This window comes from Strix uralensis, chromosome 1 (assembly GCF_047716275.1).
Source record: "Strix uralensis isolate ZFMK-TIS-50842 chromosome 1, bStrUra1, whole genome shotgun sequence".
NCBI lineage: Eukaryota > Metazoa > Chordata > Aves > Strigiformes > Strigidae > Strix > Strix uralensis.
The window spans coordinates 148,213,771-148,228,972 of NC_133972.1; positions in this window are offsets into that span (position 1 = coordinate 148,213,771).

The window sequence follows — 15,202 nt, forward strand, 5'->3', positions numbered from 1 at the left end:
CTCTAAAAATTTCGTTACAATGAAAAGCCTGTTTTTTTCCTCCTAGTAAATAGTTTCTACACAGTAAACAGTTCAATTAGCTCAATTTTCAAGCACTTCTGGAAGAAGCGTGTGTGATAGGTGGAGAGTCCAATCCTCCAACTAAGCTCCAAGGACCAGCCGTGGCAGGACCTAAGAGTTAAAGACATCAGTTTTGATACATCTACACTAACAAATCATTCATCTCTTGAATCATGAGGTAAGTAGGGATAAATCAGATTGTAACTCAGTGAGTGAAAATGTGTATAGGTATCCCTCATGTGTTTTGAAGGAAGATGAGATCTGAGAGAACTAGCAAACTGCAGGCAAAAGACACTGAAGCACCAATCCCAGACTCTACAGCAAATGTGAGCCTCATCAACTGGGGCTGACAAGTTATTATCAAGCTGGTGGGACACTCCCTCACATGCTATTTCTATCTTAAAGTTTGGGTTCCTGTACGTTCATCTCACCCTCCTCACCTACCCTCAAACTGCTCCGCTACAACCTTGCAGAGGCAACATCCTCCTTCAAGCTGACAATGTTGCTGTCTTTGGAAAACAGCAATAATATCAGTGCCTGGAGAAGTCTTTCTGCTCAGGAACATGGATAAGTCATTTGAAACTCTTGCTAGCTAGCCTAGGGAAGATAACCTAACAACAACCTCTCCTTTCAACTAAATGTCCTCCCAGAAAAGCAATCAGGGAGAAAAAAATGTAAAGAACAACACTGAAGGAGGAGGAACAGTATGAAGCAGGTTATCACAAAGGGAAGAATCCATGCAGTAGTGTTTTCTGTTTTGTGTAGTGTATGTGTTATTGAAACAGAGCTGCTGAGTGCTGCCTGCCTTTCCCAAGAGAGAACTGATTACACAGCAGGTGAGGGTACAACATGGGACAGGTTTAGAGGAAGAGATACAAGTGGATCTGTAACCATTAGGCCATAATTCCTTATATCCTGGAAGCAAATCTAGTATTGCTGAGCAGCATTCCTTAGTTGTTTAGGAGAAGGGTTTGAAACCTTCTGACAGAGAAGGGCGCATCTGTTAGGGCTTGTCATGCCCAGCAGCCCAACAGAGGGGATACTGCTACAGCTCCATAGCCCCCGTGACAGCCAGCAATGAGGCTGAGCGAGTATTCCCAATAGGCTCACATACACACCATACATACACATACATATATACCTCTGGCCAGCCACATGGATCAACACAGACAGGAAACACAGCACTCACAAGCACAAACAGCACCATGGCCTCATCCTGTTCCCTTCTTTAGCTGATCAGGACGACAGCCCGTTAATGGAAAAAATATATACCTATATACACACCATATGGATCCCTCTATTAGCTGGGTCTAGACACTCTGCCCAAAACTGGCCCTGGATCCCCCATGTCCCTGGCTGTTGACACCCAGACATGTGGGTTCCCAAGGCCTGCAGCCTCCTTCAGTTGCTGGTGCAGAGCTGGCAGACCCTCTGGTCTCTGACTGCCTTCCCAACTCCTATCAAACTTGCTGGCTAGTCCAATTTTATGTTTGCTAGCAATCACACACTGCCATATGTACCCAGACAGTATGCATGGTGTCTGGCCTCTCTACTTGCTGGCACCCCAGCCACCTGGGCCCCTATAACACTCATAGTACAACTCCAGTTGCTGGCCCCCTAGACACTCATGCATCAAAATAGTTCTCACTCAGGAAAATAGTTCAAAACAGAGTTTAATAAAAAAACAGGGGCAGGGGTTTATGCTTCTGACCAGGGTGTTGGGGCTTCCCCATCTGCTATCATGTCTCTGGGATCCTTTGTGTCATGGGCCTTTTAGCCCATAACCCAACACCATCCTCTTGTGAGAGCAGATCCACAGAAAGGGTAACCACCCATTCTTCTGACTAAAGGCTGGCTCAAGCCTGAGAAGATCTGACACTCATATAAAGATCTCAGTCTTACTGTTTCTCCATGCAGTGGGTCTGTAAAGCTATTTTAATATAGCTGATATTTCAGTTCCCTTTCTAAAACAGGGTTGCATGTAAAACAGTCTAATAAAACAGGATGAAGCTTTAAGACACTGAGAAACACAGTACAGCTGTCACCCTGAATAAAAATGCTCACATTCCTGTGTACAACCACAAATTATTTTTAGCCTGTCTTCCCTTGACAGCAAGGTTTTAGTGGCCATGATGTTTTGAATGCACTGTCTAGTTTCAACCAAAATTGCCCAAAGATGACTGAGACCTCACAGTCTGTACTAATGCTTTCTTTTGTGAAAATGGGCAGCTGGGTACCCTTTTACTGCCTCCTTTAGAAGAAAAACTTTATTGTGAACTCGTTCATTATTACCTGTCAGAGAACAAAGACAGGAAAGAGTTAATAGTCTCAGTGTCTCACCTACAGAAAAAAACTCCAGTGAGACTTCACCCTGGCTTAGAGGCAGAGGACACAAAGCTGCAGCAGACTTGGCTTCACTGGTTCTGGTGCTGAGGCACACCACTGGTTTCACTGTGTGTGCAGACAGGAGTGTGCTCACCATATTCTCACAGAATCACAGAATCGCCTAGGTTGGAGAAGACCTTGAAGATCATCTAGTCCAACCATTAACCTAACACTGACAGTTCCCAACTACACCATATACCTAAGCGCTATGTCAACCCGCCTCTTAAACACCTCCAGGGATGGGGACTCCACCACCTCCCTGGGCAGCCCATTCCAATGCCTAACAACCCGTTCTGTAAAGAAATGCTTCCTAATATCCAGTCTACACCTTTCCTGGCGCAATTTGAGGCCATTACCTCTTGTCCTATCGCTTGTTACTTGGTTAAAGAGACTCATCCCCAGCTCTCTGCAACCTCCTTTCAGGTAGTTGTAGAGGGCGATGAGGTCTCCCCTCAGCCTCCTCTTCTCCAGACTAAACAACCCCAGTTCCCTCAGTCGCTCCTCGTACGACATGTGCTCCAGACCCTTCACCAGCTTCATTGCCCTTCTTTGGACACAGTCCAGTAATTCAATGTCTGTTTTGTAGTGAGGGGCACAAAACTGAACACAGTAATCGAGGTGTGGCCTCACCAGTGCCAAGTACAGGGGTAAGATCACTTCCCTGTCCCTGCTGGCCACGCTATTTCTGATACAAGCCAGGATGCCATTGGCCTTCTTGGCCACCTGGGCACACTGCTGGCTCATGTTCAGCCGGCTGTCAATCAACACCCCCAGGTCCCTCTCTGACTGGCAGCTCTCCAGCCACTCCTCCCCAAGCCTGTAGCGCTGCTGGGGCTTGTTTTGGCCGAAGTGCAGCACCCGGCATTTGGCCTTATTGAAACTCCTACAGTTGGCCTTAGCCCATCGCTCCAGCCTGTCCAGGTCTCTCTGCAGAGTCTCCCTACCCTCAAGCCGATCAACACTCCCACCCAACTTGGTGTCATCTACTGAGGGTGCACTTGATCCCCTCATCTAGATCATCAATAAAGATGTTAAACAGGAGTGGCCCCAAAACGGAGCCCTGGGGGACACCACTTGTGACCGGCCGCCAACTGGATTTAACTCCGTTCACCACAACTCTTTGGGCCCGGCCATCCAGCCAGTTTTTTACCCAGCAAAGCGTGTGCCCATCCAAGCCTCGAGCAGCCAGTTTCGCCAGGAGAATGCTGTGGGAAACGATGTCAAAGGCCTTACTAAAGTCAAGGTAAACAACATCCACAGCCTTTCCCTCATCCAATAAGCAGGTCATGCTGTCGTAGAAGGAGATCAGGTTTGTCAAGCAGGACCTGCCTTTCATAAACCCATGTTGACTGGGCCTGATCATCTGATTGTCTGACATGTGTTGTGTGATGGTGCTCAGGATGAGCTGCTCCATCAGCTTCCCGGGCACTGAAGTCAAGCTGACAGGCCTGTAATTTCTCGGATCATCCTTCCAACCCTTCTTATAGATGGGCATCACATTGGCCAGTTTCCAGTCTGTCGGGACCTCCCCAGTCAGCCAGGACTGCTGGTAAATGATGGAAAGTGGCTTGGCGAGCACCCCAGCCAGCTCCTTCAGCACCCTTGGGTGTATTCCATCAGGTCCCATAGACTTGTGTGTGTCTATGTGATGCAGTAGGTCACTGACTGTCTCCTAGATTGCGGGGGGGTCGTTCTCCCAGTCTCTGTCTTCTGGCTGAGGAGGCTGGATTCCCTCAGTACAACTAGTCTTGTTATTAAAGACTGAGGCAAAGAAGGCATTAAGCACCTCAGCCTTTTCCTCATCACTATCATGTTTCATCCTGTGTCTAGCAGGGGATGGAGGCTCTCCCTGGTCTTTCTTTGGCTGTTGACATACTTATAGAAACATTTCTTGTTATCCTTGACTGCTGAAGCCAGATTAATTTCCATCTGGGCTTTAGACCTCCTGATTTCTGCCCTGCATAGCCTCACAGCCTCTTTGTAATCATTACAGAATCACAGAATGACAGAATCATCTAGGTTGGAAAAGACCTTGAAGATCATCTAGTCCAACCATTAACATAACACTGACAGCTCTAAACTCCACCATATCCCTAAGCGCTATGTCTATGTCATTGTGAGTGGCAAAATTCTGGATCACTTTAGGTTCTAGTCGTGTCATTCAGCACATGACCCCAGCACCTTTCCAATACACCCCATCCAATCCTGGTGCTGAATACAGGGCTGGCATTTTACTTCAGGCTTCTTCATAGCACTTATCACTGTAGCACCTAACTGGTTCAAAATCTTTAATGACTTTACCTACATAACAACCTGATGATGGAGAGAGGTATAATTATCTCATTTGACTAGTGAGGAACTTAAAGGCATTAAGATGAAAATAGCAAAAAAATGCCCATTAATTTTAGGTGCCCACTTTAGGATGTCTAGGAATTAATTATTTTTAGAGTACTTAGCATAATGTAGCTGTATACACTCAAGAACTTCACTGCATTTATAAGTACTTGGCACTTTTTATACAGAGACTCTAATCCAAGTTAAGCACTTACAAGTGGAGGAACATGTAATTATTGGCCACCTGTGAAAGAACTGATCCGAGTCACTGCCCAGCATCACACCAGAATTTGGTGGTGAAATGAAGAAGAGAATCCAGTTTTCCAGGATTTCTGTGAGCTGCCTTCCCATGAAATTATCACCCTTCCCTTCTCACGACATCCTGTCTCAAGCACTAAGTGTATCCTAGCAGCAGCCAAGGCCCTACAGGTAATAAGCTTTTTCCCACACAGACGTAACACATTATTTCTGCATCCTCCCTTCCATGAACTGAATGTGGGCCCTCTCTGGAAGGAAATGGGAGACCTGGTTACCCAAGATATGGAAAAGGCTAAGGTACTCAATGACTTTTTTGTCTCAGTCTTCATTGTCAAGAGCTCCAGCCACACTGCCTAAGATGCAGAAAGCAAAGTTGGGGACTGGGAGAATGAAGAACCACCCACTGTAGGAGAAGATCAGGTTCAAGACCATTTTAAGAAACTTGAAGGTGCATAAGTCCACGGGACTTGATGAAATGCATCAGCATGTCCTGAAGGAGCTGGCAGATGAAGTGGCTAAGCCACTAGCCATCATATTTGAGAAGTCATGGCAGTCAGAGTTGTGGTCAACAGATCAATGTCCAAGCAGAGAGTAGTGACGAGTGGCATTCCTCAGGGGTTGGTGTTGGGACCGGCGCTGTTTAACATCTTTGTTGGTGACATGGACAGTGGGATTGAGTGCACCCTCAGCAAGTTTGCCAACAACACCAAGCTCTGTGGTGCGGTCAACACGCTGGGGGGAAGGGATGCCATCCAGAGGAACTTTGATGGGCTTGAGAGGTGGGCCCATGCAAACCTCATGAAGTTCAACAAGGCCAAGTGCAAGGTTCTGCACATGGGCCAAGGCAATCCCATGCACAAATACAGACTGGGTGATGAGTGGATGGAGAGCACCCCTGCAGAGAAGGTCTTGGGGGTATTAGTGGACTCTGACCCAGCAATGTGAGCTCGCAGCCCAGAAAGCCAACCGTATCCTGGGCTGCATCAAGAGAAGTGTGGCCAGCAGGTTGAGGGAGGTGATTCTGCCCGTCTACTCTGCTCTCGTAAGACCCCACCTGGAGTACTGCATTCAGCTCTGGGGCCCCCAAGATAAGAAGAATGTGGATCTGCTCAAGCAGGTCTAGAGGAGGGCCATGAAGATGATCACCTGATTATGAGGACAGGCTGAGAGAGTTGCAGTTGTTCAGCCTAGAGAAGAGAAGGCTCTGGGGAGACCTTTTAGCGGCCTTCCAGTACTTAAAGGGGGCTTACAGGAGAGCTGGAAAGGGACTTTTTACAAGGCCATGTAGTGATAGGACAAGGGATAATGTCTTTAAACTGAAAGAGGGTAGATTTAGATTAGATATAAGGAAGAAATTCTGCACTGTGAGGGTGGTGAGACACTGGAACAGGTTGCCCAGAGAAGCTGTGGCTGCCCCCTCCCTGGCAGTGTTCAAGGCCAGGTTGGACGGGGCTTTGAGCAACCTGGTCTAGTGGAAGGTGTCCCTGCCCATGGCAGGTGGGTTGGAACTAGATGATCTTTAAGGTCCCTTCCAACCCAAACCATTCTATGATTCTATCATCCAAGTACAGACTGCTGTTTCACAAGGGCTTTGGTTAAAATTTCATAGCTGGTCACCCATTCTCCTAATCCCTCTCTCCTAACCCCTGATTTTCTAATCGCCTTTCTGCTAATTTTTGAATACTTGACTTTACAACCAGAAAGTCCGCTAAACACAATGATTCCCCATGATATAAGACAATAGAATATGTAACATCAAAATAGCACTAGGAATCTCTTTTCATTTCAGAAATACATAATTTAAAATAGTGATTTATAGAGGACATATACTTTTGCAATACCATTGATATTTATCTTGAGTTCTTAGTGAATTTTGGGCCTGATCAAAAGCATTGGCTTTCTGTGGACATTGGTACAATTGTAAAATAGCTCATTTCAACAAGTTCTGGGTGGGTATTCTGCTGCATTGCAGATATTCAATGGTATATCAAAAAATTCATCTCATGAGGTGAAAATGTGAATTTAAATCTCTCAGTTTTCATTTCATTGCATTCCATTTGGTCACAAACATCTCACCTTTTTTCAGGGTTGTTTTCTGATGTTGACTGAGGCAAAAGTTTTTACAAATTTACATGCTTTCCAGATAGGAGATATGGCAATATTTATGCCTGGTCTTTCTGAAACAAGCTCATCCATATAGAGATGATACTTGTCAAGCAGCACCAAGTTTCAGTGACAAGTAAGAGTCTTAATTTCGGGCACGTCAGTTTCTAATTTCACTCATAATATAGCTAAAGAAATCCAGTAATCTCATTTTTATACATGCAGATAAGAACACAAGCAGCTCATTGACTCAGACTGTAGTCACCATTTTGTTTGTTCTCTTCTCGTTTGATGCAAGTTTGAGTGTGTCTCTCACTTTCACTGTGAAATACAGTGAAATATTGTTGTGAATATTCAGAACAAATGAAGTTGTGATAGCTAACACTTATGTTGTGAATAGCAAAAGTATTTAAGCCTGTTGTTGACTTGGAAAAATGAAGGTCATCTTGACTGCAAAGCTGGATTCCATCATTTTGTCTTAAAAATAAAGAAATAGATGAAGAAGGAGAAGGCTTATGGGAGTAAACAAACAAAAAAAAAGGTAAAATTATCTAACTCAGCACAAAAGAATACCGAATAAATGTAAAGATTTAACACACTGTGACACACTGGGCTATTGCCTCTGCGGTGGACAGCAAGAAAGGGGAACACTCAGAGGAGTCAGTGGTGTCATATAAAGGAAACATCAATGGGGACCTTCACTAAGAAACTGCATCACCCCAGGACATCCTCAGCACAGATATGTATTCAGGTGGCATGAATTAACTGTGAATTAATACATCTTGGAGGGTTTTACTTGAACACAACATACACATAGGCTATTTCTGAAAAATGGATAATCTATAGTTAACATCATTAAACACGGGATAACTGCCTCCCACAACAATAACACTGTCTACAGCATTTGTCATGTTTCCCAATATGGGAAATGTCCTTGAAAAGATAAACATGACAGCTTGGTAAATAGCCAAAGCAACTCTTACAAGTTATGCCTATGTCAAGTAATATTTTTGACCTGATTTGCACAGTATGACTGAGAAAAATAAATATTTTATTTTGAAAGTTTGCTGGAATAGTAATGAAGTGATCCGAAACAGATCTGCAAGTGACAGTCTGTTAATTTAAGAGTATACTATATGATAGGAAGCATCTTTTCCAATTAGTCAGCCGTGATTGCACCGTATTTTGAAAAGACTGAGAAAATGCACTAGCCTGGCTTTGTCGATCTGATAATTCTCTGAAATGAATAGCCAGCAATTATTTCATACAGCTTTACAGATGCACACTTTGGCTGTCAGCGAGGGCTTGGCAGCAGGCTGTATGGACCTGCATTGTACCGGGCGTACAACGTGGTCCAGGCTGGGGTCTTCAGCTAACTTATAAAAGAGTCAAAGACTTTTCTCCCTCCTGGAATGAGTGTCTTTGGAATGAAAATTTGTAGTCTAGTCTAAAAATGGAATATTTCTAAGCATATCTTACTAACTCCACAGAAGTGAAAGACTATGCACACTACTAGAGGAGAAAAAATGTGTTTGTGGCCCAGAGTCATTTTTAGTTGCTCTGTGTGTATGTGTTTGTGTGTATCTATGTACAGACACACATGCCATTTATCTTACAAACCTACATCAATACTTTGTGTATTGCTATATCCAGAAATTATTTTAGAAAGAATCAGAAAAAAACCCTTTCTTTTACTAGAGATTTGAAGAAAAAAAACAAACACTACCACCACCAACACAGAATACGTGTTAAAAAACTACTGAGGGACTAGTCAGAACAACAAAAAGGAATGACTCGTTTCAGAATGTCTGTATGTATCATGACAATAATATCTAATTAGGTTAAGTGTTCTATTTAATAATTCACTGTGTAATGAGATAGAGTAACAGAGAGTAATGGGATTTGTCAAAGCCCAAGCCAGTGCAGTATAAAACACGTTAGATATTTAAAACACATTTAGAATAACAAGATCAATTGATGTAAAAGCCACTTATGATGTTGTGCTGTTGTGAACTGCCACATCCTATGGGTTATCTGAAGGGAAAGCTGTTTACTTGACCTTTTAAAACTTTTTTTGCCAGTGACTTTCAGGAGATTATCTAGCTAGGCAAAATTGCATAAAAGCAGGAAACTATGAAAGTATGTATTCTTAAGCCTTTCTGAGACAGAAAAGAAAAAAGGAAAGAGAAAATATACCTCCTTCTAAAATAGCCAGTACATAATCTCAGAAGTTCATTATAGCCTTGAGCACACTGGTTTGCATCCCAGATTAAAGGATTTTCAAAAGGAACTGTGATTGTCTTGTCACGGTTGAGCTAGATATTAGTTGGCTGAGCTGAGTATCAAATATGGGAAATTAGTTGCCATTAAAAGCTAGCTTCAGGCAGTTCATTTCTCATCAGCCAAGCTGTGTGAGCCTCCTGCTGTGGACAGTGAACATTAGCTTACTAAATACTTTTGCTAATCAGACACTGCATTACTAACAGAGGTGCCTGAATTTAGAGGGGAGGAGTTGAATGGCAGCTACTGAAAATCTGTCTGAGGTGAGATTAACATGCATTTCTTTATCAGAAGGGTTAACTTGCCTTTTCTCCAGGCCTCTATTAAAAAAGATAAGCCCAAATGCTTCCCTGGTTTTGTTTCTGTTTTTTGAACCATTCTTTTACTATTATTTTCAATCCTGGGAAAGCCATAGAGGAGAAAAATTTAGTCAAGGTAACTTTAAAGTTAGATAGCAGGAATTTTCTGTATTATGTGGTACTTGTAGGAACTTGCTGGCTCAGAGGATAACAACTATTTGCAACAGCCTGGCAAACACCATCATCTTTGAAATAAAATTTGTGTGCGACATGAAGTACAGAGAGCTCCAGCAGGACATGACAAGCCACATCTGCACTTCTGCTGTGTTCCTTTTAAGGAACAAATACACTGCTTTTGACAAAATCAGAAGTGACCTTAGTGTTATTATTTTTTATTTCACTGGTGGTTTTGAAATGTTAATGGCATTCTTCTCTTAGTATGCTCCTTTGCATTTACTTCATTGCTACAGCCACATGCTAAAGTAGTAGCATCTGGTTTTACTTGATTTCCAGGATGATTTCCAGGATGATTTCTAGACCCTGAGAAGATTTAGGTGTCTGACCTAAAATGAACATGCAGATTTCCACATGTCACCAGCAATATTGTGTTGTTGTTATGACCGTCTTCAAAAATATTGCTAGAAATTAGCCCAGTACATTAGACGGGGAGATAGAAAGACAGTAGGAAGATTAGTCCAGGAGGTGCAGCATTCAGGAACAATGGGAAGACCAAACCAATGGTGGTGGTGACCAAAACCAATCATGTCCCTTGTAAGAGAAACTCTTATACAAAGAAAATCTGCACTGCAGAGAAGATATCTGCCTCCTAGGACAGGGCACAGATGCAGCAGCTACATGTCTCATGCTACCTCACCACGCTGGCATTCAACTTACTCCCAAACCTTCTACTTTTGTTAATGCTGAAGTAAAAGGATCTTTTAAATGTGAAGAGAAAGGGAATTTGGGGGAATAGTTTTGGATTTCCATCACCACCTCTGCCTGCCATCTGTAGAGTTTTCTGTGCAAACTTGATCAGTGTGGTGGGCTCCAACCTGAAAAACCTGTAGTAAGAGTCATCCCTGTGACTGCATCTCCAGTAATTTCTGATTTTAAGGCATTCACACAGTTTGGCACCTATAGTAACCAAAACTGCTAGGCAGTTTTGAAATCTTCTCTTATTTTTAATCTTTGCAGGAAGCATTGTTCATTGTTCTATGACAGTGGTGGGATTTGTGTTATGACTCTTTGTATTGGTGTTATCACCACTTAGAAAATTGCATTCTGCAGGCAACACATATTTATACCAGCCACAGTAAAATTGGGCAGATTCCTATTTTAGTGCAAGTGTCTCAGAAATAACAATGAACAGGTATATCATCTGTATCCAAAGCATTGTTTTCAGAGCACTTCAGCCTTACCCAGTGCCTCCTGCTAAGTCAAGGCAGAGCACTCACTGATGTAGGTGGAAAAGGAGTTTGGTCACTCTCAAGATACTCAGTTAAGGACGTGGGTCTGAAATGCCTGACTTCCAAACAACTAGACTCAGAGGTCTCTGTCTATCTAGGGAGTGTTTGACATACCATGCAAGAACAACACAACAAATATGGAGAAGCTAGATCCTCACACAGGCTCAGGATTTGTGCTCTTATTTTGTTTTTCCTTTATCTTGAGGTAACTCTCCTTTTTTTTTTTTTTTTTTCCTCTGCAGTACAACAGCCTATGCTGAAAACACTAAACAAAGAAAATGCTGAGGATGGCAAGGAGTGTGCCTTAGGTCTCTCTTCTGAGGCTTGGCCTCAATATGGTGACTGAAATGAAGGCAACTCCATCTTCTTGGCATTATCGACTCTGAACTTATTCTGTAGGTAAGCATCTCTGTTCTTTCTTTTATGTCTGTCTGTCTTTAAGATGCAGATAAGTAGAGAAACAAACCAAGCCCCAGAGATGAAACAGGTAGAAAAAAACCTGCTTCCTGAGGGCTAAGGATGAAGGTGGTGTTGAGCTCTTCTCTTTCAAGATTTTTGTGCCTCTAGGCAAACCCAAAAGTGGATCTTTAAACACTGGATGAACTTCAACATCAAAACCAGAGGTAAGTAAGTAAAGGCTTTAAAATGGCAACTATGTGAGATCCAGGATTAAAATTATGCATATACAAATACTAAGATCTATGCGAGCACTGAGGAACACCCAGCCTGGACTACCTCTAGAGTCCAGGAAACAAGAACAGGAAACAAGAATGTCTAGCTGGCACCAAGCAATGATCCATTTGGCCAAGTGTTCTGCCCCAACAGCAGCATCAGGAGACACCTGCCCTCGCCTCTAATCCATTTTCTGTAGTCCTTGGATTAGAGATGCCAGAAGGTACATCCCTTATTATTATACCTGTTGGTATATGAATTTGTCCATCTTTTCTCTGAATCATCTGAAGTCATCTGCCTCTACCAGCTTGTCCAGAACTTTCTTCTGTCTATTTTGAACCAATCTCCACTAGTGTTACTGAGTGCCTGCACAACTGGTGGATGAAAGAGCTGCTCTAACCTCATCTGCCATGTCCATGATTTTATACTTGTGGAGTACCTTCCCCTCTCACTGGCCTTTTCCTCCACAAGAGTTTCAACTCTAGTCTCTCCTTATAAGGCTGATGCTTCCTCTCCCTAATGATTGCAGCTGTGCCCCCTGCACCTCCTTCTGTGTTTTATAAAGACTACTAGAAATTACTGGAGCTCAAGTTTGAAAATTTGGGGACACACAATAAATTTGTAGTCATCATCACATTTCCATGTTCCATTTTCTCCAGTTATGCTTGCTTCACAGATGTCAACCAGGTACAAATACATACAGCACCCTCTAGAGTTAGACACATCCTCCCTGGCTCTTCAAAGGGTGTTAAACATACATTGGTGGCCCTGGCATCTTCAGGAGGTGTTCCCTACTTAAAAACATCAAAAAGCTAAAACTTTTCAGAGCATTTGTACAGTATGAGTTTTTCTTACACACAGTTTGATTCAGGCTATCCCTCTCCTTGCTTTTGTTCAGGAGCTGGTCCTCTCACCAGTGACATGTTAGATTTAAAATGTGCCCCATTTGTCTGAGGCAAGAAAGGGATTCTTTCACCCTGCACAGAACTGTGCTGTACACACTCACTCATTGAAAGTAACTGAATAAAACTTCAAGGATACTTGCAAAACTAATCAGCAACAGTACTCCCAGTATTTGAGCTGGTTTTTCATAGTTCGTCAGTACAAAACAAAATTTAGCTAAGTTACTCTGACTCACTACTTAACAGCTCTGCATACATTAATGATTGCACTTACTAAAAGCTTTAAATTGGTACCAGTTTGATGGAAACTGTCAAGCCTATAGTCATTGTTTCTGACAGTATTATGTGTTTCAAGTTATTGTACCGCTTAGTGCCTTGTTTCCTCATGTAATAGTTTTATGTTGGAAAGGCTGTTTTGTTAAAGACATTTTTACTGTATGGCCTCAGAAGAGGATTACAGTTTCTCTGGGTGAACTGATCACATGAGGGAGGGGAAGCAGGTCAGTTCAGCTTCCAAATTCAGGGAAGGTGTTTTATCCTCTACATATGGTGAATGTAAATTTTATTGAAAGCCCTGAATTAACTGCAGGCTCCTGTTGAAGCTATACAAATAGTGTCATATGTGCCCTGGAAAGAGAGGCTTCATTGTTTGTCTTCTAGTAGCACTCTGTTTTCTGGAGCCTAGAAGACAATTACTTCCTTGCAAACACAGGCAGATTAAATAAGCCACATTTTGTCCTTTTTGCCATCTGCCCCTTGCTTACTTTATTTTAAGCTGCATGACTAAGCTTTACTATCTGACATGTGAAGGTGGGACATGCTGTTTTTCTGCTCAGCTCCTTGAGGCTTGTAATGAATCCGAAGAAGCAGAACTGATCTGCAAAGGGTGAGTCAGAAAATCAGTAACTGTACAATAATTACTTGCTGTGCCAAATAACAGGACTTGGATGTAACATAACAAAATCTCCTCAAGGAAGTTTCATGATGGAGGAGAAATATCTATTTCTTTCTTCTAAAAAAAGCTGGTTGGCCTGATTCTGATCCTAGTGCAGCTACATCAGTGAAAAGACCAGAGCTTTAGCTAGTATCTACAGAAATCTGTTTTGTGGGTAACTCTCAGAGCAGAGAAGGAAGGGAGGAAGATGGGGGCACTTACACTTCAATCCCAAAGTCACTCTTAAAAAGCAACAATCTTTTTCCTCAAAGCTTTCCTGCAGGACAGAGGCCCCCACAAGGGGCAACAGGGAAGGGAAAGTCTCAGGTAGCAGTACTGTGTGGGGAGATGGCAGGGGCAAAGCAAAATCTCCCGCAGTGTTGGGGACTAGCTGCCTGATGGGAGTTTCTGCATGGCCCCCAGGGCTGGGAGCTGGAGTGAGGGGCTAATGGGATGTGAGTGGTGGGCCCTTCATCACAGCTTGAAGGGCTGCCACCTTGCCAGTGGTGCAATGCACTAAAGCCTCTCTCTAGCCTTGGGCCAGCAGGGAGCCTCTATTCCTCTAAAAATCATCTGACTATTATGTACTAGCTGAAGCAACCAGTGGTATTTCAGCAGACTGGGTTTCAGATAACCAGGGAACTGAAAACTGAACAAAAATCACTTAGCAAAGGGGAAGGTGAGACAATCTCCTTTGCATTACTTCTGTACTTGTGTCCATGCCTATACAGGGATGTATGAGTTCACATATATGCCACATGTCAGGAAACCTATTGGTCATAAGGACTACTGCTTTCCTCCCCCAAGCACATAGTGTGCTTGTTTGGTGGGATTTCCTCCTTGTTTTAAACTACTGGAGCAAGGACTATACTGGAGTGGGTTTTTTTTAACCTAACACTATAGGCACCATATACTTAATTGGGATCCTGATGCCTTTCTATAACAGTGCTACTACAGTAGTGGAGAGATTTCCCTGGTGATAGACCCCGAGAAGTCTGAAATCTCACTGATCAGTGTAATTAGGCATCATCTTTGACATCCCCACTGCCCAGGCAGAGACACCTCAGCTGGGGCAGTGAGTCAGGACCCCTAAAGCCCATAATAAGGGCAGTCTCCAGCCCACTGGCTAGTGGTGGTCTGCTTTGCTGGGCCAAATTACTGAAATGAATAATTTAGAGCAACTTATGACTAAAGCTTTGTCCTGTAAGGAATGCTGACTTCTGTTAGAGGTCAGTGCAACCTTTGTGACTCTTCTTTAAAGAGCAAAACAGCCATGGCAATTCTGGTTTTGCAGCTTTCCATTCCAGCAGCCAGGACAGCAGGGCCAGGATGGCAAAGACTTGTCTGTATGTCAGTGGGCATCACATGATCACGTGATAGGGAGTCTCCACCCTCTGTGGGGAAGAGCATCCTGAACCCATGCCCTTTGCAAGTTCTCCAGTTTGTTGTCTACACAGCATTCTGCATAGTGTGCAAGTATGCTTTCCTAGCATGATGTTTGGTTATTAA